The sequence below is a fragment of the Aquarana catesbeiana genome, linkage group LG03, assembly GCF_042186555.1.
Source record: "Aquarana catesbeiana isolate 2022-GZ linkage group LG03, ASM4218655v1, whole genome shotgun sequence".
Lineage (NCBI taxonomy): Eukaryota > Metazoa > Chordata > Amphibia > Anura > Ranidae > Aquarana > Aquarana catesbeiana.
Window position 1 is genome coordinate 108,455,111 of NC_133326.1, and position 25,168 is coordinate 108,480,278.

General features: G+C 41.3%; 2 protein-coding genes across 3 annotated transcripts in view; one reads left to right on the plus strand and one right to left on the minus strand.

The window, feature by feature from the left end:
- LOC141131547 (long-chain fatty acid transport protein 2-like) overlaps nt 1-25,168 on the minus strand; it is a 352,210-nt gene that overhangs the window by 90,504 nt on the left and 236,538 nt on the right. The gene's annotated exons all lie outside the window — the stretch shown is intronic.
- HYKK (hydroxylysine kinase) overlaps nt 17,168-25,168 on the plus strand; it is a 32,419-nt gene continuing 24,418 nt past the window's right edge. The window contains exon 1 of the mRNA XM_073618932.1: nt 17,168-17,339. The gene's annotated coding sequence lies outside the window, so the exon portion shown is untranslated. The remainder of the gene's footprint in view (nt 17,340-25,168) is intronic.

Sequence of the window (25,168 nt, forward strand, 5' to 3'; positions counted from 1 at the left end):
TTCTGGCATTTTTTTTTTTTTTTTTCCTAATTTATCACGGACTTCCTTTTGGTTTTGGACTCCATTCACTTATCTATTTCAATACGGGAGTATATAGTAGCCTTGGAGCAGCCGATGGTTCATTTGCTTGACTCAATCACAAGGAAGCACACACTGATCCCACAAACAGGTTACCCTCTTCGCTGGGAGATCAGCCATCCTCTGTTGGTGTGTTTTTTTCTTCGCTCTATTTGGTTCTATTTCACATACACCCCCTCATGTAGTCCCTTTGTGGGAACACAGACATTTTGCCACATTATCTTTACACTTTTACACATTTATTTAATCCCATTTTGACACATTTTTTCTAGGAACACTATGCATTTTTTGTGCACACATAGTCTATTGGATCATGCTGTGACCACTGTGTTGGACCCCGGGTGCTGTTCTCCGTCCTTGGAGGGTTCCCCCGTCTCAACCCCGGGGGAGACATCATGCCTGTTACCCCCATCTTCCTTGGCGGATGTCGAACCAGGCCTTGAGGCTGTGTAGTAAGTATCCCAATCCATCTCCACCTTGTTGGGATATAATCCCTTTGTCCTCCCTTATTCTAAGGGCATTATCTTTAACCCCTGTTCATTTCCTTCCCAGTATATTACTTCACAACGCTCCTGATGAATGGCTGTAATGCCAGGAAACACGTTGAGTGCCACTAGATGCCAACAGTTACTTGTCTCTATTACATATGTTTTTCAATTGATTTATTATACCATGTATACTTGTCATGTCTATTTTCTATCTGTATTGCATATTGCTGTACTGTATTGCTATGAGCAGCATATTTAGTCTTGTGACTACTTGTCTATTTGATACAAAATATCTGATATGTATTCTAGATTGTAATAAATAAATCATGTACTGTAACTTCATTTCTATGTTATTTTCTCCTGACATGGCGTTCCCTCATTTAAAGTCCCACAAACTCTTCCTTTCTACCTACTAAATCAGGGATGGAGGCCGCCATGTGTTTTATATAGTGTGTGTCAGGTCACGATCATTTACTATTTATTGATTATACGGTCTAGCAGACTGGGCAGGGCCGTCTTTAATATTGATTGGACCCTGGGCAAACATTTTCTCGGTGTAAAAATAGAAATGTGGAATGGCGCTATAGCCGATGACATAAATATTGTAAATGTATACAGTGCTAACAAGAGATCAGAAAATAATCAATTCTTAGGAGTGAAACACAACACTACATAAAAAGGAACAAATGAGCAAACATAAATATCAAATATTGTGCAAAACCATCATAGGATGCATAAAAGTCCAATAAAAATATATATAAAGAATAATACTGTGATAAATCCAAGTCCAGTACAAAAATGGTGTTAAGCCAAAAAAAAAGGTCTGTACCGATATATAGTGTAATCCAATAAACATCAAATGGTGATTCAAACAGTGCTCAATCCCAGCAATCTACCAATGTGTGCAGTGGCCGCTCACCTTATAATAAAATGGTAATGCCTTTTCAATAAGGTCAATCATCAGCTGCTGCAGATAATGTCATGGCAGATGGAGTTCAACTCGAACAAGGAATAAAAAAAGGGTTCTCCATAATGTAGTAAATTATAACAACATTATTAAAACAATGTAGTAACTTACATTTAAAATAGTAGAGATGTATGTGGAGTACCGTTACTGAGGCATCAGGCAGTAATTGTCACGGTCCCTACCATGCCATGCAGACGGCCAGGCGTGGTCACACCCCAAGTGGCTCAAAGAGGTATTGAACCTACGACTGCCTGTTTAATGCTCCTGTTACTTTGCCTCTGAGCCACACCTCACTTCCTTTCAACCTGCTTTCCAGCTTTGCCTAGTTCTGCATGAAATACTAAGGCCATACTCTGGATCTTGTTGCAATTAGTACCTGTCACTCCTGGTTCAGCTGAGGCAGTTTATCCAATCAGCTGGGTATAAAACACTGCCTCACTCTGAGGGCTTTGTCAGTTCATTGTCTCCTGTTTTGCCTAAGGTTCCAGTGTTCCTGTGTTCTAGTTACAGCGTTCCAAGACTGACTCACAGCCCAGGTAGCTTACCTCTTTGTTACCGTGGGCTGTGTGTATTTGCAAGGGTGAGCGTACATCTCTGCACCATGGACTCCAACATAGAAATGAAGTAAGCCCTTACATAATGAACTGACCAACATGGAGTCCGCAGAGATGTACAGGATGCTCACCTCCCTTGCTCTGCAAGTCTCCAGCCTGGGCCAAACCGTTGCTGAGTTGCAGCAAGAAGTCCGCTTGTTTAAAGGCACAGTACGCCCAACGCTGGAACCTGCATGTCCGGAACCGTTTGTTTTGATACCTGAGAAGTTTGATGGGAATCGTGCATCATTCTTGAACTTTAGCATGGATTGCGAGCTGTTTGCTCTTAAGCCTAGGACCTATGCCTCTGACTTTATAAAGGTTCGCACATCCATCAATCTGCTCACTGGGCTAATCAAGATATGGGCTTTTCAGCTATTACAGGAGAAGAGTCCAGTCTTGGACAGCTGGGAAGCTTTCATGTTTGCTCTGGACTCTTATATTACAGTTTCTAAGAAAATCAGTGTTCCCAAGTCTGCTCCTAGTTCACGTGGCCTACGGGTACCCTGGGGACAGGAATATTCTATACAGATACGACTTCAAGCCATCCCAGTCTGTGCCAAGTTATGAAGCTCTAAACCCTCAAAGCCTAGACGCTCCTGAGGTTTTACCCACTCCTACCCTGGATGATGTGGAACCCATGAAGATCGGGTCCATCCGTTCCAAGCTGTCTAAGGGAGGGAGAGAGCGGAGGAGAGGCTGTGGACTTATCTCTCTCTGCCCAACTCGTCCACCTCGCCCAAAGTTTCAGCAAGTGGGTACTACTAGGATCTTTCCTGCCACCCCTAAATCTTTGCCTGTTATCCAGCTTGAAGTTCCTGTGCCCCAGTCTGACGTCCCAGTGCCTGCTACCCAGTCTGATGTTCCTGTACCTGCTGCCCGGTCTGATGTCCCTGTGCCCATGTTCCAGCTAGAAGTTCCTGTGCCGGTGTCCCCGCTTGAAGTTCCTGTGCTTGTGTCCCTGCTACCTCCTGACTGTACGTATGCCTCCAATGGCACCATAGTCCGTAAGCAGGACCTGAAGATTTTTGAAAGAGCCTTGTGAGTGATGAAAGTCTCCCCAGCTGGAACTTCTAAAACAAAGGAAGCCCAAAGGAAATAGGGTGTTCCATGCTCTGAGGGCATTCCTAAGGGGAGGGAACTGTCACGGTCCCTACCATGCCATGCAGATGGCCAGGCGTAATCACGCCTGGACAATTGGCTCAAAGAGGTATTGAACCTATGACTGCCTGTTTAGTGCTTCTGTTAATTTGCCTCTGAGCCACACTTCAGTTCCTTTCAGCCTGCCTTCCAGCTTTGCCTAATTCTGCATGAAATACTAGGGCCATACTCTGGATCTTCTTGCAATTAGTACCTGTCACCCCTGGTTCAGTTGAGGCAGTTTATCCAATCAGCTGGGTATAAAACACTGCCTCACTCTGAGGGCTTTGTCAGTTCATTGTCTCTTGTTTTGCCTAAGGTTCCAGTGTTCCAGTGTTCCTGTTACAGCGTTCCAAAACTGATTACGGCTTCTGACCCTGGCTCTGCTTATCGTTTATTCTGACTTCTGGAATCCCTGACTACGGCTTTACTTCGACTATCCTTTGGCAAATTTCTGTCAAGCCCCCATGCAGATTCACAGCCCAGGTAGCTTATCTCTTTGTTACCGTGAGCTGTGTGTATTTGCAAGGGTGAGCCTACATTTCTGCACCATGGACTCCAACCTAGGTAAGCCCTTACAGTAAAACAGTGTGGAAAAATACCGAATTTTTTGTCATGGCCATCACTGACATGTGACTTTATCAAGGGCTGGAAGCTGGGTGACCATCACCGGGATATTTATACACTGGCGGTTGCCATGGGTACTGCATGCTAATGAATGACACTCCATTTAAAATAACAATGCCCAACCACTAAACCACTCCCATATATCCGGACACAAATAGTTTTTAGGGTTTTAAACAGGAAGATCATAGGCAGTTGTATAACATTAATAAATGTTAAGTTATAACTCTGATAATTACAAGTTTATGGATATACCACAAAAAAAGGGATTAAAATTCATACTGTCTAAAAAGCAACATAATGACAATAATGAATAATGATAATTATTGTATTAATAATTCCTAATATGACCTATCCATTAAAAAACTGTATATTATAATACACAGCAAAGAACCCACATATAAGAGATTAGATACATATAATAGAATATCATCTCAAAATAGTAATAAAATAATTATATATAAAATAAAAATACCCAATGATTGGGGACTACAAATATTACTAAAATGATGGAACAAATCAGGATAAAAATGTACATTCAAAATAAAATATGTAAGGCTATAGGTAAAAAATGAGAGGTCAATGTAGAAAAGAAAAAAAAAATCAATAGTCAGAAATAAAACAATGGAGATCGAAATCAATATAATGGCCAAATGGCACAAGAGTCTGCATCTCATAAATCCAGCCAGATTCAGCCTTACTAAGAGTAATAATTTTATTACTTCCTCTCCAGTTGGGTTTGTACTTCTCTATACCGCAGAAAAGAAGGAAGGAGGGATCATCCTTTTGATGATATTCAGCATAATGCTTGGAAATGCTGTGTTTTGGATAGCCCTTTTTTATAATCTGAATATGCTCTTAAGCGTTTCCATAGTGGTCTTTTTGTTCTTCCTATGTATTGGAGACGACACGGGCATTCCAAAACATAGACCACTCCTTCTGTCTTGCAGGATATGAATTCCCTGATATTATATTTTTTTCCAAGTTGAAGTAGATTCAAATTCTTCTTTCTTTCTCTTGTTATACTTGGTACGTCGATATGCAAAACACTTTTTATATGGAAAAAATCGATTTCCTTCAAAGAATGTGTACATTTTCTTAGAGGATTGATATATCACATTTTTTGCTACAATATCTCTAAGTGTTGGTACTCTACTATAGGTAAACTTTGGGATCTTCAGTAATAGATGTACCAGGAATCTATCTGCTGTTAAAATTCTCCAATGTTTCCTAATCATCTCAAAATCCTAAGAACCCCACCACGCAATTATGATTACCATTATTACAATCAAGAAAGAAGAAAAAGCCCAGCTCTGGACTTTGATCATTGTAGGAGGAGTCCTGCTCCCCATATACACCTAATCGTAATTATCATCATTACCAGGATGAAAGAAGAGAATCTATGACATTATCGAATAGGTATGAGCCTCTGGGGAGAGAGGAGTAGTATGAAAGGATACCCAGACATCACCAAGGGGGAGGTATAATGTTAATTATGAATATACCTCACATCATTTTTAAGAGGAAAGACAACAACATTGACCCCCAAAAAGACCAGGGGGAGGAAACGAAAACAAGCGATCACCAGTACCAGAACCGAGACAGAGAAAAAGCCAAGAAAGATGAGAGGATGTCGAGCAGGGTTCAAAAAACAAAAAAAAAAAAAACAAGAATAGTAGGAGATGGGATTCTTAACATCAGTGGAATTAATTTGACCCAACAAGAAATCAAAGTTTTAGATAAGGGTCTCAAATTTGCCCCTAAAAAGAACTTGAACAAATTTGATTCTTATGTTGATGTAGACATGCAAAAATTTACTAGGAGATTGAAAATAAAAAAACATAGGTTAACAAAACCGGGAGAACCATTAATCACTAGATTTTCGGAGAGTAATGCCCCGTACACACGGTCGGACTTTGTTCGGACATTCCGACAACAAAATCCTAGGATTTTTTCCGACAGATGTTGGCTCAAACTTGTCTTGCATACACATGGTCACACAAAGTTGTCGGAAAATCCGATCGTTCTGAACGCGGTGACGTAAAACACGTACGTCGGGACTATAAACGGGGCAGTGGCCAATAGCTTTCATCTCTTTATTTATTCTGAGCATGCCTGGCACTTTGTCCGTCGGATTTGTGTACACACGATCGGAATTTCCGACAACGGATTTTGTTGTCGGAAAATTTTATCTCCTGCTCTCCAACTTTGTGTGTCGGAAAATCCGATGGAAAATGTCCGATGGAGCCCACACACAGTCGGAATTTCCGACAACACGCTCCGATCGGACATTTTCCATCGGAAAATCCGACTGTGTGTACGGGGCATAACAATTTACACACCACGTTGAGAAATAAATCTCTATTCAATCCACCACAAGCAAATGAAGGACATATGGAAGTTTTCAGAAAAAAGGTAACAGAAGATTTGAAAAAACTACAGGTTAAAAAAGCATGGGATCCCAAGGAATTCAGAGAAGGAATACAACAACTTGAACAAAGGAAAAATATCGTAATTTGACCTACGGACAAGATGGAGCTATTGTGATACTTTCCACAAAAGCATATACAAAAGAGATGTCTAAACAGCTACAGGTTTCCCAAACATATCTCAAATTGTTGAGTAACCCCACATTGACACATAAAAAGGAGTTGGATAAACTGGTCAAGTAAGGAAAAAGAAAAGGATTCCTTAATGAAAAAGAGGCTAAGTACCCTGTACCTAATACTTGTCGTATTCCGGTAATTTATATATTGCCTAAGATCCAAAAGTAAATCCCCCCGGAAAACCTATTGTAAATGGCATTAATTCTGTTGGAGCCAGATTGTGGGAGTATATAGACTGTTTTTTGCAACCAGTGGTACAGAAAATGAAATCTTATTTAAAAGATACCAAACATCTCATACAATTATTAAATTATATTAAATTGGATTCTGGACAAGTCTATCTTGCAACAGCAGACGTGGCATCTTTATATACAATCATTAACCATCATGAAGCATTGCAGGCTACTAGATGGGCCCTGAAAGAGATGAGTGAATTAAATCGTCCACAAAGGCAGTTTTTTGACACAATTACTTTTGGTACGATCACACGTACTATAAATAAATACAGGGCATCGCAATGGGGGCTAAGTATGCGCAAACAGTGGCAAACCTGTACATGACTCAATGGGAGGAGGATGCTATATATACACTAACAGACCAGATCAGCTGATCATGTACAAGAGATTTATTGACAATATTATTATTGTATGAGCTGGTGATAATGATAGTCTTTTACGCTTTAGTCAGAATCTGAATAATAATGAAAAAAACATCAACCTATCATGGGATATAAATGAAACTAAAATCAACTTCTTAGATTTGGAAATATGGCAGGAACAGGGGACATTAAAGACTAAAACACATTTCAAACCTGTGGATAGGAACAGTTATTTCCCCATGAACAGCTGCCACCATAAATCATGGCTTGGTAATATACCTAAAGGACAACTAATATGACTGGGGAGAAATTGTACAGAGAAGGATTACGAACAACAAGCAAAAATATTGGAAACGAGATTTATAGAGAACGGATATAAGAGTTCTTACATACAACAGAAAATCAGTGAAGTGGGTAACACAGAGAGAAATGTTACTGAAAGAGCATCTCATCAAGAAATTCCAATTATATTTAGTTATAATAGCCAACAAACGATTGGAAAGTACCATTAGGAAACATTGGAGAATTTAAACAGAATTTAAACAACTACTACCGAAGATCCCAAAGTTTACCTATAGGAGAGTACCAACACTTAGGCTGGGTTCACACTATTGCGAATTGAATGCAGGATCCCCGCAAGCAATTTGCAATAGCAGGAGAATGTGACCGGCTCTCTATGGGGCCAGTTCACATAACTCCGATGCTGCTCCGGTGCGAATTTGTGCAGGAGCCCTGTGCGTCTTTTGGTCCATTCCAGGTCTGAATTCAGCCCAAAATAAAGTACAACAACAAAAAAAAGTATTTAAAAACCTCCCATGCAAGCAACCGCACTATGCAGTGGTGGCAATAGAAACTGCGAGACCCACATCGGAGTTAGCGTGAGTTTCACCTTAACATGACGTAGCACAACATGCATTCCATCATTATGCATTTCGTCATCAATCGTGACATCAGAAGAAGCTTCTGATGACATCACGATTGATAAAGAAACGCGTAAGTTTGGAACGCACGCTGCGCTATCTCACGGTAAGTTGGAACGCACACTGATTCCGGTGTGGGTCTCGTGGTTTCCATTGCCTCCACTGCATAGTGCAGTTGCTTGCATGGGAGGTTGCGGCAAATAAGCAAACACTGTTTATTTGTCGTACTGCCATAGCCCTTTGAGGCTTTTAAATAAATGACACCTACGATTTTACACTATGAGGAATCCGTCCTCTCTTTTCTTTCATTTGCACCGCTGGTGACATCTCGTTTGGAGAGATATTCAACACTGGGAGGAGGATCTCTAAGGTATTGACAGAAGGATCCAAGGAGGTCCTGGAGACCCACAAGCTTTTTGATCTTTTCTGTCATAAGACAGCGGGATCAACAATGTCTAGTGAGTGCGCATCTACACTTAATTACTTATTGCACGATTTATGCGGGAGGAAGTTTTCATTGGATGACACTAAGGAAACTAAAAAATATTTTTGGAATTTTTTGGGGCTTTGATACAATATTATTATCTTCATTTCACATTGTGTTTGCACGATTTGTTTGTTCACTTATGTTTTTTGGCACCACATAATTGATGTGCTTGGTTTCACATATGTAAGTTGAGTGGGGATTTTGTTTGTAAAGACAGACCCTCTGCTCCATCTCATTATTTATTTATACTATTTATCTGTATGCTAATCCACGATTTAGTTTTTATATGGAGTCACACACAACCATAGCCGCAAAAAGCATGTAATACATGTTTAAAAAACTTTTTTTGTACATACATTTCATAATTTTACTGTATATATAAACAAAAAAAAGTTCAGAACCAATTAACATTGAACCCTATTGGAAAATTTGCCTCGGTTCACGATCAGAGTCATTTCATGAATTAAGTTTGTGAACCGAGGTACCACTGTATGCCTCCTTTTTTTTGTTGTTTGTCCATAAACTTGTCATTATCAACTTAACATTATTAATGCTCTACCACTGCCTATGATCTTCCCATTTAAAACCCTAAAAACTATTGGTGTCCTGATATATGGGAGTGGTTTAGCGGTTGGGCATTGTTATTTTAAATGAAGTGTCATGTCCGTTCATTAGTGAGTGGTTCCCATGGCAAACAACGCGTTTTGGGGGTGCAACCCCTTCCTCAATAATAAAGTAGCTGTGAGGAAGGGGTTGCACCCCCCCAAACACATCCCTTGATCCCCCGTGATGGCAGGTAGCACATGTTGACATTCGTAAATTTGTGTGCATCTTCAAAATTTGGCTTTTCCTGGGGTGACTTCACCCCATCTGAACGCAATATCAAACACAGTTTGTAAATACTCATGTCTGATATTGCCTTCAAGTTCTACCAAAAGTGAACTTTGTAAGTTCAAGATTTGTGTCTTTCTTGTTGGTTTTAAACATGCCTGTTTTATCTTAAATGGACATTTCTACTTTTTCTAATGTGACCCCAAAAATTGTTATACAACAAACATGTTGGTTTGTTTTAAAAACCTTTTCTAAATGCACATGTGATTGTGCTGGTATTAAAAAGATTGTTAATCAAGAATGTGTGGATTATTGTCTCAATGCTACAACACTTTTGTGGTGCTCTAATTGGTGTTTTCTGTGACAATGGGTGTTATTTCCTAAGGGCAAATCCACTTTGCACTACAAGTGCAGTTTCAGTGCAGTTTCAAGTGCACTTGTAGTGCAAAGTGTCTTTGCCTTTAGTAAATAACACCCAACAGTGCTTTGTAAGGTTACACAATCACGCCATTTTCAGGACTCACCACATTTCTGTCAGGGTCAGCTAAAACAAACACAAGCAGTAAATGTCACCAAAGATTTGAGTAGTTTTTTTTATTTGAAAAAGGCTTTAGACATTGTCTGGCATATTGATAGCCCCCTACCCGCAAAGAATTCAAGGTATCTTAGCCGGACATCACGGGCACTCAGGGGGGCAAGCCAGGACGGCCACTTTCAAGCGCCGTCAGGGTTGGTTCATTTAGAATTCCAGCCTCAGGCCCAACTGAGCCAGCATAGTTGGCAGAATGTTGCCGTAAAAAGTTGTGTAGAACACAGCACGCCAGGATAATATGATTCAGTTTGTACTCCGCCATGTGTATGGGTGTAAGAAATAGGCGGAACCGGCTGGCCATGATTCCAAATGTGTTCTCCACCACTCTTCTGGCTCTGGCCAGCCGGTAATTAAAAACCCTCTGGTCCGGGGTGAGGGTCCTCATCGGGAATGGATGCATAAGATGGTCCCCCAGCGCAAACGCTTCATCCGCAACGAAGATGAATGGGAGTCCTTCCACATTGTCTTCTGGAGGTGGCAAGTCCAAGCTGCCATTCTGGAGACGCCTGTAGAACTCCGTCTGGGCGATGACTCCACCATTGGACATCCGGCCATTCTTCCCCACGTCCACATACAGGAACTCATAAGTAGCCGACACCACCGCCAACATCACAATACTATTGAACCCCTTATAATTATAATAGTACGACCCTGAGTTGGGTGGTGGGACGATGTGGACGTGTCTCCCATCAATTGCCCCTCCGCAGTTAGGAAAGTCCCACCGCTGGGCAAAGTGGGAGGCCACAGTCTGCCATTCCTGTGGCGTGGAAGGATACTGTGGAGTCAAACCAAAAAAATAAAATTATTCATTTTGCACATAAACAGGGAAAGCAGATTAGACACAAACATTCTTGGCCAACATCAAGATAACATTTATTTGAGGGAGTTTTTAAAGACCAAAGTATAAGGTACACCTATCAGATCCCCCCCCCCCCCCTCATGGGCCATTTCTAACATTATGGGGAGGGGGGGCTCTTGGACAGGTAACCCTCTCCACTTCATTGAGAGATGAATGCCTAAATAATGGGTATTACTTTGAACAGCCCCTCCTTAGTTACACTATTGGCAGCCCACTGGACAGGTAAGAAGTGTCATAATACAAGGAGATAAATACACACTGTACACACTTGAGCACATTTGGACATTCTGCTATTACCTATCAAGATAATAATAGGATACAAAAACTTTAAACAGTACCATTTGAAAGTATACAGGCAGGCCCTTGCAATACACGCTTTGGGGAATTCATCCATACATGTGACCACAAAAGAGATGGGTATAGTGTGTATGGGTTTTGCAAAGTCAGCAGATAGATGATTGAGGATAGATAGAGAATTGGTATCAGCTGACTTAGCAGTTGGGGGGAGGGAGGGTGAAAAATGATTTGGGGACCCCCCCAAAAAAGCATCGAGCACTCTGCCTGAATTTAAAGCACAAATCACATTTATAAACATTTTAGGGGGTATTTAGGGTAAAGCACTACTATGGAGCTGACAAAATACATTGTTAAGTGACTACATGAGCTGTATATAGGGGCAGGAGACCATGCTGGGGAGGTAAGTGAAGGCAAATATGTATGAAGGAGAAAAAAATAATTACATAAAAATCCAGCATGCATGAGAACAAAGGGGACATTCACAGCATATTCCAATCATGGTAATTAGGGAATGAGGAAAGAAATACAATACATTAGCAAACATTATATCCAATAAAATGTGATGTTAAAGGATAAAAATCTTACCTTAATATACTCCTTCTGCAGGACCTGTATGATGGCAGAACAGGTCTCTGGGATAATGATCCCCAGAGCCTGGGGGGAGATGCCTGTCGAGAACTTGAGGTCCTGCAGGCTTCTCCCCGTCGCCAAGTACCGCAGGGTGGCAACGAGCCTCTGCTCCGGAGTGATGGCTTGCCTCATGCAGGTATCCTGCCTGCTAATATAAAGGGTCAGGAAAGCCAACAAACAGTGAAATACATGGTCCGTCATCCGGAGAAAGTTCCTGAATTCATTAGGATTATTCTCACGGATCTTACAGGGCAAAGGCATATGACAGAACTGGTCACGCTGGAGCAACCAATTCTTGGTCCATGAACTCCTCCCCACCCTGTTCATGGACTGGACTTGCGTCAAGGTAAGGACCCCAACACCAAGCCCCCGCACAGCACGAACTCTACGAGGAGTACGTATACGCAACATGGCTGGAAAACGGTCGGCTGCTCAGAACGAAGTAACAGAACGCACTGAAGAACAGCAAGGCCTGTGAAGAGCGACCTGAAAAACAGTAACGAACAAACAAGAACACAATGACAGAGTCACGCGTAGCTCGCTGCATGCACTGAAGAGCAGATACAAACCCACAAGCACAAACTGAACAGCAGAAAACGATCTGAAAACCACGAGTCTGAAAAAGCGCGAATCGTCTCTCACCAAACTTTTACTAACACGAGATTAGCAAAAGGAGTCCAAAGGGTGCCGCGCTTGGCTCTGAACTGGCCTTTTCTAGTCTCGTCGTACGTGGCATACGTCACCGCGTTCTTGGCGATCGGAAATTCCGACAACTTTGTGCGACCGTGTGTACGCAAAACAAGTTTGAGCCAACATCCGTCGGAAAAAATCCATGGATTTTGTTGTCGGAATGTCCGATCAATGTCCGATCGTGTGTACGGAGCATTAGAATTAAGGCCAAAAAGTTCTATCTTGGTCTCATCAGACCAAAGAATCTTATTTCTCACCATCTTGGAGTCCTTCAGGTGTTTTTTAGCAAACTCCATGCAGGCTTGCATGTGTCTTGCACTGAGGAGAGGCTTCCTTCGGGCTACTCTGCCATAAAGCCTCGACTGGTGGAGGGCTGCAGTGATGGTTGACTTCCTACAACTTTCTCCCATCTCCCAACTGTATCTCTGATGCTCAGCCACAGTGATCTTTGGGTTCTTCTTTACCTCTCTCACCAAGGCTCTTCTCCCCCAATAGCTCAGTTTGGCCGGACGGCCAGCTCTAGGAAGGGTTCTGGTCGTCCCAAACGTCTTCCATTTAAGGATTATGGAGGCCACTGTGCTCTTAGGAACCTTAAGTGCAGCAGAAATGTTTTTGTAACCTTGGCCAGATCTGTGCCTTGCCACAATTCTGTCTGAGCTCTTCAGGCAGTTCCTTTGACCTCATGATTCTCATTTGCTCTGACATGCACTGTGAGCTGTAAGGTCTTATATAGACAGGTGTGTGGCTTTCCTAATCAAGTCCAATCAGTATAATCAAGCACAGCTGGACTCAAATGAAGGTGTAGAACCATCTCAAGGATGATCAGAAGAAATGGACAGCACCTGAGTTAAATATATGAGTGTCACAGCAAAGGGTCTGAATACTTAGGACCATGTGAAAATTCAGTTTTTCTTTTTTGATAAATCTGCAAAAATGTCAACAATTCTGTGTTTTTCTGTCAATATGGGGTGCTGTGTGTACATTAATGAGGAAAAAAAATGAACTTAAATGATTTTAGCAAATGGCTGCAATATAACAAAGAGTGAAAAATTTAAGGGGGTCTGAATACTTTCCATCCCCACTGTATATATATATATATATATATATATATATATATATATATATATATATATATATATATATATATATATATATAGAGACCTTTTTTTGGCTTACCACCATTTTTGCACTGGACTTAGATTTATCAAATTAATATTCTTTATATATATTTTTATTAGACTTTTATCCATCTTATGTGGTTTTTGCACAATATTTGATATTTATGTATGCACATTTGTTCCTTATATAGCGTTGTGTTTCACTCCTATGAATTGATTATTTTCTGATTCCTTGTTAGCACTGTATACATTTACAATATATATTTCATCAAATATAGCGCCATCCCACATTTCTATTTTTACACTTATTGTTATATGATGATAGTACATGGATTGGCAGCTGTATTTATTGGGATTTTTAATTAATTTTTTAAAATTTTTGTTACACTTGAACTTGGTAGTCTCTGGAGATATCCAGAGACTGCGGATCTACCACAGGAGATAACCAGAGACTGCTGATTTAGTACAGGAAATAATCAGAGACTGCAGATCTACTACAGGAGATGACCAGAGACTGCAGATCTACTACAGGAGGTAACCAGAGACTGCAGATCTACTACAGGAGGTAACCAGAGACTTTAGATGTACTACAGGAGATGACCAGAGACTGCAGGTCTACTACAGGAGATGGCCAGAGTCTGCGGATATACTACAGGAGATGACCAGAGACTTTAGATGTACTACAGGAGATGACCAGAGACTGTGGATCTACTACAGGAGATGACCAGAGACTGTGGATCTACTACAGGAGATGACCAGAGTCTGCGGATCTACTACAGGAGATGACCAGAGTCTGCGGATCTAGTACAGGAGGTGATCAACTAAGTGACCACCTTAAAATTCTACCTATCAACAATGTACAGCTATACTGTTTGTAAACAGGTCAGGGGTTAGGATAACAGTCCAAAAGCAGTCCATGGGGAGAAGGACCTACCTAGCCAGTCCAGCTTACCATCTGCTCTCAGAGGTCCAGGGGCAGGGCTCTCAGAGGTCTGGAGGTGGGGCTCTAAGCACTCCCACTGAGATCTCAGCTCTGAGCCTCCGAGTATACAGGCTGCATGGGGTGGGGTCAGAGTGGCAGTGGAACTCCTGACCCCGCCCCTCCTTGCTGGCTGGGGGATACACTGATATACCCAGTGAGGCCTGCAGTGTTATCATGGGACCCCAATTTGCGGGCAGCACAGGCTCAAGGGACAGCTGAACCTACCTTCTGTGTGCTCATTTACGCTCAAAACATTTATTCTAACCCGTACCAATACTTCGAGTTAATTTAACACAAAACAGTCTTGTGTATTTTCTGGGTAAAGGTATCTACACTTGTGTTCCTATAAGTGCTTGCAGTAACTTTCACTCAACCAGGTGTGTCAGAGGGGCTGAGGTTGTTCTTGAGGTTGAGGGGCGGAACATAGAAGCCTAATTACCAGCCTGCTCCTTTGGGGGTAGCATTACATTTTTTAGACTCTAAAAATGATTCAATATTGTAGTATAACCTTGAAAATCAACCTTATTTGGAGACAGGAGTATGCTGCAAAAAGATTCAGAAGTTGAGAATCTATTTTTTTAAGTGGAACTGAAGCCAAATTTCTTTATAATTCATGACAGAGTAGTTACGTGTTCTAAAATATTTACACACTTACCCAATGCCCACTATAAAACAAATATTAACAAATAAAAACACTAAATTCCACCTATAATAAACTCAGTCACTTCAAAGGACACAATTCTCACTGTTAATATTAACTGACATCTCCCACCGCCCCAGGTTACAGTTTACTTACCAAGTCAGGGCTACTAACCTTGTATATTGTATATACCATATACTAGTAAATTTAGATAAATTGCAGCACAATATACACTTACAATATTAAAAGCATATTTATCACAGCTATGGTGGTAGACGACATCTGGAGAGCACCCTCTCTTCTGGCCAGTGGTAGATCTGTATGAGCATTGTACAGATCTCTCTAGCAGGATTGCCAATCTGATTCAGTAGGTTGGTCATTGCCATCGGTGACATACTCACTTCTGAGCATGTCACCTAGCGTTGAGTGATGTCAAATTGCTGGATTCTCCATTGAATCCAAAGACAGAGCTTTGCAACACTTGTGGAGCCTCTGTTACTGGTCGTAAGGAGGTTTGGTCTGTCGCAGTAATCATATAACACTGGTGGCTTGATAGGCGCAACTCGCTATCATCGCACTGAGCTGTGCACAACAATCCATTAGAAAACTATACCTGACTTTTGTGGTGGTTTATTTCTGAAGACAAAACAAGTTGCCCTATGCGGGGTATTTCCCATTAGCTTAGTGAATGTGGTGAAGCCCTGCTTACTAACCTCATCCAATCATTTGCAAGCACAAATACTGTTTTTTATTTACCTAGCACTTGATTGGGTTTTCTTTGCAAAGTGAGTTTTCATAACATAAAGCTAATCTAAGGGAAACTTCCCTTACACAGTGAACAGTCTATTTTCCTTTAGTAAATCAACCCCTTTATGTCTTGAATACTTCTGTCTGTTCCTGGTGGGGATTTTAACTTCACCTCCCACTCCCCCAAGTCTCTCAATGTGGTCAGCCATCCACCTAGAGCCAGGGGCTCTAGTTCATTAGGGACCCCCGGGCGCCGCCCCCTCTATCCAGGCCACACCCTATATGCAATGGATAGATTCATGCATAGCATGAATCTGACCACGGCCACCACGGCACAACCCCTATTCATGCATCTGGCCCCTTTCAGAGCACCCTGCGCATGAATTACAGCGGTAAGGTTTTTTTTTAAGTACCTGATTAGAGCCAGAGGCTCTAATAGTCTTCAAAGTAGGGTGGCAGAGAATGCGACCGGAGCGCACCCAGGTGTGTTACAACAGCGAATGAACATTTGCTGTTAAAACACTGATCCTCAATCCGGCCAATCAGAAGTGAATGTGAGACCCGTTTTCGGATTGGCCAAAATGAGAAGACTCCCGATTGGCCACCGAGGAGGAGGAAGGAAACTAAAGCCACTGTCACCACGATGACCCGTTAGAGCAGGAGAACAGAAGGCCGCCGCCGAGCAGGGGAAGCCGCTGGTGATAGGGTAGGTGCTGCCAACCAACCGACTAAACAAGACTAAGACCATGATATATTGACAGGGGCATACAGCTCCTGATGGTACCCGCATAATGAGGTAGAGGACCGGGGACCTGTTAGCCCAGTTTTTTGAGATGTATTTCATTTTACTATTAAGTGCGCTGTTTGAGTAAGTTGGCTGAGGCTTGCACTGTAAAACATGAAGCAGAGCCTGTATAGGTAACAAGTAAAAACAACTGTCCCTATGTATATGTAAAATTACAAACACTTTGGTAAATTGCAATTTTATAAACAATAGCATACATTGATAGGACAATGTATATCAAATTGATCTTTTTATTTAAAAAAGTTGTTAAATACATTGCCTTGAAGAGCTAGTTATTCAATACAGTGATTATAGGTTTAGTTTGAAATAAATTCTCAGAACACTCAACAGCTTAGCTTGGTACATGGCAAAGAATAATAATAAGATAGTTGAATAGTTAACGGTCTTTAAAAGCAGGGTATAGAAAGTTTAAAGTACAGAAAGGCTTGCTTGTTTATCAGTATGCAAAGTTCAATTCCACTCTCCGGCTTGAGAGGAAATCTGCAGCTGCTCCAGTTAAAGTTCTTTTCTAGCCAAACTTTCTCCCTTGTTATTGAACTCTTGGGCCTCCCACATCCAGCATAGATCCTCTACAGCAGATCAGCGGGGTGTTTTCTTAACACTTCATCCTGCAACATATCCATACATCGACTGATGGGAAGCTTCAGGTAGGCTTTATCGATTGTCCAGTGATTTATATGTATAAATCAACTTTCAGTATTTGTATTGATCACTAGGTATCACCGATAGATCATAACATTGCATTGCTTCTCCAGCTGTTAGTGATGCACAGATCTCCGAAGGCTTTAGCAACCTAGGAAATCTTAGGAAACAAATGGAAAACATAAAGAGCAACAAAACTACTTTTTTTATAAACTTTAATCCACAAATGTTATAATGTTTTAAATGAAGTCATTAGGACATGTACTGCACAGCTTAAAAGGTTAAAAATGCATAACGTGGAGAAAAAGGGCCCACTTATTCTATACTAGGACTTGTCTGCAGACCAAAGACATTAATGCCATGTGTGAAAACATTGTGAAAAAAATAACATTTTAATTAAGACAAAATGTGAAGATTTTAATGGAAACTAGCGTGTAAATCATAATTATGTCTTTAAAAGAGAATGTGTAAATTGCCATGTTATTATATACTTTTAGTACTGGCTATGTGCCGTAGGGTTGCCACCTCATCCCTTTAAAACCGAACACATATTAATTACACAGGCTCTGGCTGATTAAGGTGATAATTAAACTCATTTGGTGCCTTATCTGCATTAAATTAGCCACAGAACCTGTGTAATTCATATGTGTTCGGGTTTAAAGGGATGAGGTGATAACCCTAATGTGCCGGAATAATAGACTTATTCACAGCTAATATTCATTTTGTGCCTAAAGACAGCAGTCTCGATATCCTTACTATTGTACAAGATCACCAGTCATTCCTTTTGAGCAAAACATAAGATTCATAACATTAAACTTTTTTATATTTCAGCATGATAACATATGAGATTAAAGATAATAAACTGTACAGGTCAAAGTCATAGTGCCTCAAATTGCTCTACAAAAGTTTCACATTCACATACTTTCAGACAGAATCATTTCCATAACTGAGCAAATATTGGGAGACCAGAAATCAATTATAGATTTTGTTAATGCTAAACTGTACAGATATTTGTTACAGTTTTCAGGGACAGGGGGAATGGATTGCATTAGCCAGGGCACACAGCTGCTCTTGTATATAGGTAAAATAAAACAAATGCTATTTTAGGATCTGCCTCTTAAAGCAAGATGTACTGTAGATCAATATGTAATTTTAAATGCATTTTCTTAACCAAACACAAATAAAAACACATCTGTGGAACCCTTTAAAATTAAAATAATGCCAGCATTGGAATCTTCTTAGGACATAAGATTCCTATGTGAGTCATTTGGCAACATTTCTCCTATGTAAGCAATATGAGACGGGCCAGGGCTCAGGCTTCCTGTACATAAGTTCACAGAGCTTTAAAAAAATGCTGACTAGCTGCAATGTCAATGCCGTCGCTGCCTTTGTAAAACATCATATTTATATTGGATTCACTTAAGAATTAATGGAAATCAAATAAAAGCTAATGAGTTTAGAAAATGAGGACTGAAGACTGCACATGGAAGGAGCACATCCAGTGTTTGGAGAGGATGTTTTGTTTTTTTATGGATGCTTGTTGTAGTATGACTATCCATGCTATGCATATGACTATGCAAGGACAAGTATAAAGTCTTATGCCCCGTACACACGATCGGATTTCCACCAACAAAACCGTGGATTTTTGATCGAAGGATGTTGGCTCAAACTTGTCTTCCATACACATGGTCAAACAAATGCTGACCAACAATTACGAACGTGGGAACGTGGTGACGTACAAGACATACGACGAGCCGAGAAAAAGGAAGTTCAATCCTTCTGCTTGATTCCGAGCATGCGTGAACTTTTGTGCATCGGACTTGTGTAAACACGATCGGAAATTCCGACAACAAAGTTTTGTTGTCGGAAAATTTGAGAACCTGCTAGCCAACATTTGTTATTATAATAACTAATTCACTCATATACAATGCTAAACATACCATATAATATACAATAGTGCTTAATCAATTGCATTAAATTAAATACATCATTAATTAAACCATATATGCAAATCCCCCTTTCCAACAAAAATCCTCCCCACCCAACCTCCCTGGCACAAAGCCTTCTTCATACCAAACCACTCCTCCCAGTAGAAATTGTCCAAATCCCCCCCAGTACAAAGCCCCCCCCCCACCCCCACAAGTCCTCCCAGCAGAAATTGTCCTCCTCCTTCAAATCCCCCTCCCCAGCACAAAGCCTCCCCCCCAAAGTCACTCTTCCCAGCAGAAATCCTTCTCCTCCCGCAAATCCCCCTCCCCAGTACAACCCCCCCCCCCACACACACACACACACATAAATCACTCCTCCCATTAAAAATCTTCTTCCCCTTCAAAATCTGTTGCCCTGCACAAATATATCCCCCCCCCCCAAAAAAAAAATTAAAAATCAATCCTCCCAGCAGAAATCTTCTCCCTGGCAGCACCAATCTTTGTTCCCACACCCCCCTCCCAGGTCATTCTGTTCCACCAAGACCTCAGATACAGTGTGCAATGCGAGATGTCCTCGTGTATGGGTCAGCTTCCCTTGGCTCTGAAGTAAATTGTTGTTACAGGCGGTCCATGGGGAGAGATGCCGGCTGTGGTAGTGGTGGGTCATTGTAGTGTTAAGGGCCAGGAGTAGTTGAAAAAACAGGCCAGCAAGTGTTCTGATTACCTGATCAGTAGCATTTGGAAGACATAACAGCTGTAGCTAAGAAGCACTTGGGGTTGGAGCTGCTGGCTAGGTACTATGCAGTGATCATTAAAGTAACTACAAAAGTTCAGATTTTCTTTTTAAAAATAACAAACATGTTATACTTACCTGCTCTGTGTAATGGCATTACACAAAGCAGCTCTGAACCTCCTACTCAGGGATCCCCCACCAGCAGTCTAGGCTCCTCCTCTTCTCTGTGCGCCACCATAGGAAGCTGCTTCATATGGGGGTTCACATGCAGGCTCACTCCCAAGCCAGGCTGTGTGTGGCCTGCTGCTACCTCTCTGTCCTGTGAATGCAGGGAGAGAGCTGCTATAGACGGGCACAGTGCTGGATCGAGTGAAAGCATGGGGAGGAGGGGGGGTGAAGGAGTAATATAAATACTGGTATTTTTTTATCTCAATGCAGGGAATGCGTTGTGTTTTGAGAAATCATATTGAAAAACACTCCCCTAGCATTTTTTTAATCAAGATATTCAATGTCTATATATATTATTATACAGGATTTATATAGCGCCGTCAGTTTACGCAGCGCTTTACAACATTAGGGCAGACAGTACAATTACAATACAATTCAATACAGGAGGAATCAGAGAGCCCTGCTCGTTAGAGCTTACAATCTAGGAGGGAGGGTCAAGTTGTACAAATAGGTAATAGCTGTGTGGGATGAGCTAATGGAGAAAATAGTGCAGTTATTAGATGGAGGCAGGATAGGCTTCTCTGAAGTGAAAAGTTTTCAGGGATCACCTAAAAGTGGATAAATTTGGAGACAGTCTGACAGATTGGGGTAGGGAATTCCAGAGGATGAGCGAGGCTCGGGAGAAGTCCTGGAGACGGATATGGGAGGAGGTGATGAGGGAGCTAGAGATCAGGAGGTCTTGGGAGGAACGAAGAGGGCAATTAGGTTGGTATTTTGAGACTAGGCTAGTGATGTAGCTGGGGGCAGAGTTGTGGATGGCTTTGTAACTTATTGTTAGTATTTTGAATTTAATTTGTCGGGCAAGTGGCAGCCAATGGAGGGATTGGCTGAGAGGGGTAGCAGACACTGTGCGCTTTGTAAGGTGGATGAGTCTGGCAGCAGCATTCATGATGGACTGAAGGGGGGATAGTCTATTTAAAGGTAAGCCAATGAGGAGGGAGTTGCAGTAGTCAAGGCGAGAGATAACCAGGGAGTGAATCAGGAGCTTTGTGGTTTCATTGGTTAGAAAGGGACGTAGTTTGGAGATGTTGCGGAGGTTGAAGTTTATATATATATATATATATATATATATATATATATATATATATATATATATATATTTTTTTTTTTTTTTGTGACCTCAGTCAAGACTTTGATAGTACTGTTTGAGCTAGTCTACACAGCAGCTATGTGGATCAGCTTCTCCACAGCAATAGCTTTGGAGGCCGTACCCAGGAACTGCTGGACTGGAGGATTGTGGGTATAGTCTACAATATGACCTTTAGACACTGGATGCTGCATTGCTGCACTTTCCTAACCTTTGTGTACTGTTTTAGCTATAGAGTGCTCTTCAGATCTCGAGCTATGGCACAGCCACTGGTGCAACCCAGTCTTTGAAAACTTAATCTGTAAGAAGGCTTCTAGACGTTACAGAGCTAGCCTGGAACATGATCTTCGGAAACTGTACTCTGCATTGTGGTGCTTTTGAGGCCTTTGTGTGCTGTGTTAGCCACAAAGTTCTTTCCAGACCTAAAGCTTTGTCACAGCCTCTGGTGTGACTCAGTCTCTGCAGATTCCCATAGTGAGTATGGCTAGTTGGGTCCAAGCACTGAGAGCTACCTCACAGTTGGCACTATTTTAACATTTCTGACACTGGCATTTTACAGAAGTGACAGTTAAGGCTAAGAAAACAGCACAGACTCCATCCACTAGGAGGAGTGCACGCTCCTTCTCCCACCATTCAGCCTAGAGGAAGCACCTTTCTACTGCTGTTTCCATGTGTGAAGTGCTTTGTGGATCAACCAGCCTCTGGCCGCTTTCCACTGTCCACCTACAATGACTTGACCACATCCATTTGTCTGCAACTCTCTTCAGTATCAGCAGCTCAGGTTGGCAAGTACACAAGGCCTTGCCTCCTTTTGGGACAAGAAGTTTTTTGGGACAAGAAGTTTTTTAACATTTCTGACACTGGCATTTTACAGAAGTGACAGTTAAGGCTAAGAAAACAGCACAGACTCCATCCACTAGGAGGAGTGCACGCTCCTTCTCCCACCATTCAGCCTAGAGGAAGCACCTTTCTACTGCTGTTTCCATGTGTGAAGTGCTTTGTGGATCAACCAGCCTCTGGCCGCTTTCCACTGTCCACCTACAATGACTTGACCACATCCATTTGTCTGCAACTCTCTTCAGTATCAGCAGCTCAGGTTGGCAAGTACACAAGGCCTTGCCTCCTTTTGGGACAAGAAGTTTTCTGCTACACGGTGCAACATATCTTTTAAAAGCAGGACAGTCCCACTGTATAGGGTTACCTCAGTCCATACTTCTCCATTTCTTTTAGGGGCAATTTCTCTGTATTCCCACAAGAGAATCAACACCTGTAACCTAGATCCTGTGACTCATATTACTATAGTCTCTTCCTTGTTTGTGTCTTCTTCGCTCCACAGGGAGAGGCTGAGACCTTCCATGTGTCCACAAAATCCCCAGTAACCATTACAGATTTGTTTCTGCACAAATAATTGATTAATGCTTGACACAACAGAATAATGTTCTGACCCTACTGGACCTCCACCTCTTCTGCCCCTATTTCTTACTCTGACTCAGATTCAAAATCATCACAGTCTACTTCTAAAGAGGCTGTATTTCAGAAAATGTCAGATGATTCAGGTTTAATAATCAGAAGCATGTTCTACCCTGCTTTTGGAGGATCAGTCTGCTATTCCTTGTATAGCTTGACTGCAAAGGTCTTCCCAATACATTCCATATGTAAAATTTTCCTCTAGGAGGACTGGAAACAATCTTTGGAATCATGGGGTTCTTACTGACAATGCAAAGGAGCTTTTTCCCATTGAAAGGGAATTGATTGATAAAGGGCCTCTGCCCACTGAGGACTCACCAGTCATTCACCTTAACAAGCATGCCATACAGGTTGATAATGCTCTTACCTTTATGGATATTTATGACAGACAGTTGGACTCTCTACATCTGTACAGCTGTTAATTTGAGATAACTAGGTGTGACTCTTTATCCCCTGTTGGCAGTGACTCAGATTTGTAAATCCATGTCACTGTAGATCCAATCTCCTAAAGATCTCAAATCCAAACCCTTGAATCTAACCTTGCAACTTGCATGGGCATAATGACTTTTATATGCATGGAGTGCTTACAAATATTTGATTATTTTCCCTTTAAGAAATGGTGTTAATTTGGTTTTGCCCACAAATGTATTTTCTGATGCCTCTGGCACAGGAAATCCTTGAAAGGGGTGGAAGGACCTATTCCTGATCTGCTACTACAGTAGTACCTCGCAGGTGATCACTATTTACCTCCCACTCATACCGTACTAGATTTGGGCCAGGATGGGAATAATCCCTTTACCCTTTCCTGGGAGGATTCTTCTAATAGATGTATTCTCTTGCCTATTTTTTAAGTCTGATTCTGCAGAACAGACAGTTCCTCAAGCTGTTGGGAGCTCGCTCAGTTGATCTGTGTTTTAATCTGACCTCTGCTAGACATTATGTGGAGACTACAAGATCTTTTGCCCTAGAAAAACTTGAGGTTTCCCCCAGTACCTTACTGGGTGACCCACTTCCTATGCTGGACAATGGTGAGTGTGTTGTTGGTGTCCATACTGCATTCTACATGAAGTCAAGGTGTTAACTAGTTCAGTTTGAGTGCCAGAAGTCATCAGGATTGGTACATACGGCATATACAATTGCTAAACCAGCCATATTGTAATTGAACGTTATAAAAAAAAATTCTGTAACATTCTTTATACTGTTGGCGTATAGAACACATTAAAAAATGTCATTGGCTTCAGTGTGATTGGCTCTCTGATTTTCCCAGAAGTCTGCACTAATGTATACTGTAAGCCATATTTTAGGCATCCTATGCAACAGACATAACATTTTTGATAAAACACTCCCTAGGGGTTAATTAGTTAAAAAATGATTAAGAACACTTAAGAGTGCACCAGCTGATTATAATGAATCAGACCCTCCCATTCAGAATCATAACTCACAGTAGAAGGTTAAACAAACAGCTATTTCTTCAAAGCAGAAACAGGTAGGAATCTGCAACAAAGTTTGTTAAAATTCGTTCAATATACACTGTTCACCCAGGGGGGGTTTACATAGCAAGGCTAGGCCCAAAGGCAAAGAGGTTGGGCCTCTACAAGAACAATTAAGGTAATGCAGAAAGTACAGCAGCATAGCTCCCAACTGTCCCTGATTTTGAGGTACTGTCCCTTATTTGGAACAAAGTCCCTCTGTTCCTCTTTCCTCCTCATGTGTATATATCATATCTATATAGTTGTATATAAAATGCACTTTTTATCTTTCAAAAAGTGTTTCCCAGTGCTAAACCTTTCATCCAATGTTTAAATTGCTGCACTTGTAAATTTCAAAAACCAGTAGAAAAGGAATACTATTGGTAAAAAAATAAGCACTTGGGGTTTAACTAATCATTTTTTTGTAGAATTTTCCTTTAAAGGGGCGTGGCAGGGGGTGTGTACTATGCCTACATACTTTTGGTAATAGGTGTCCCTCGTTCCCATCCAAAAAGTTGGGAGGTATGCAGCAGTGTAAAATTAGCCAGCAGCAGGACAGGTTTAAACAAGGACATTCTGCCAAAATGTACTAGAGACAGAATATAGAGAGGTATTTTTGCTACAAAAAAAAAAAATTTTAAAAAGATACTGCAAAGGATACAGCAGTGTAAATTCGGCCAGCGGCATGTACACTGTTCTTGCACTTTGTTTGCTTCTTTCAAACAATGCAAAGGCATGCGGGAAACAAAATGAAGCTCCAATAAGGGATGGTCAGTAACAAGAGAATGCTCCAAACTTAAAAACAATCCCCATCAACATAAAATAAAATTCAAGAAAAAAAAACGCACACAACAAATGAAAACAAAAGCAGTTTAACCTGAAATAAAAGGCAGAATCAACATAGAATAAAAACCAAAATACT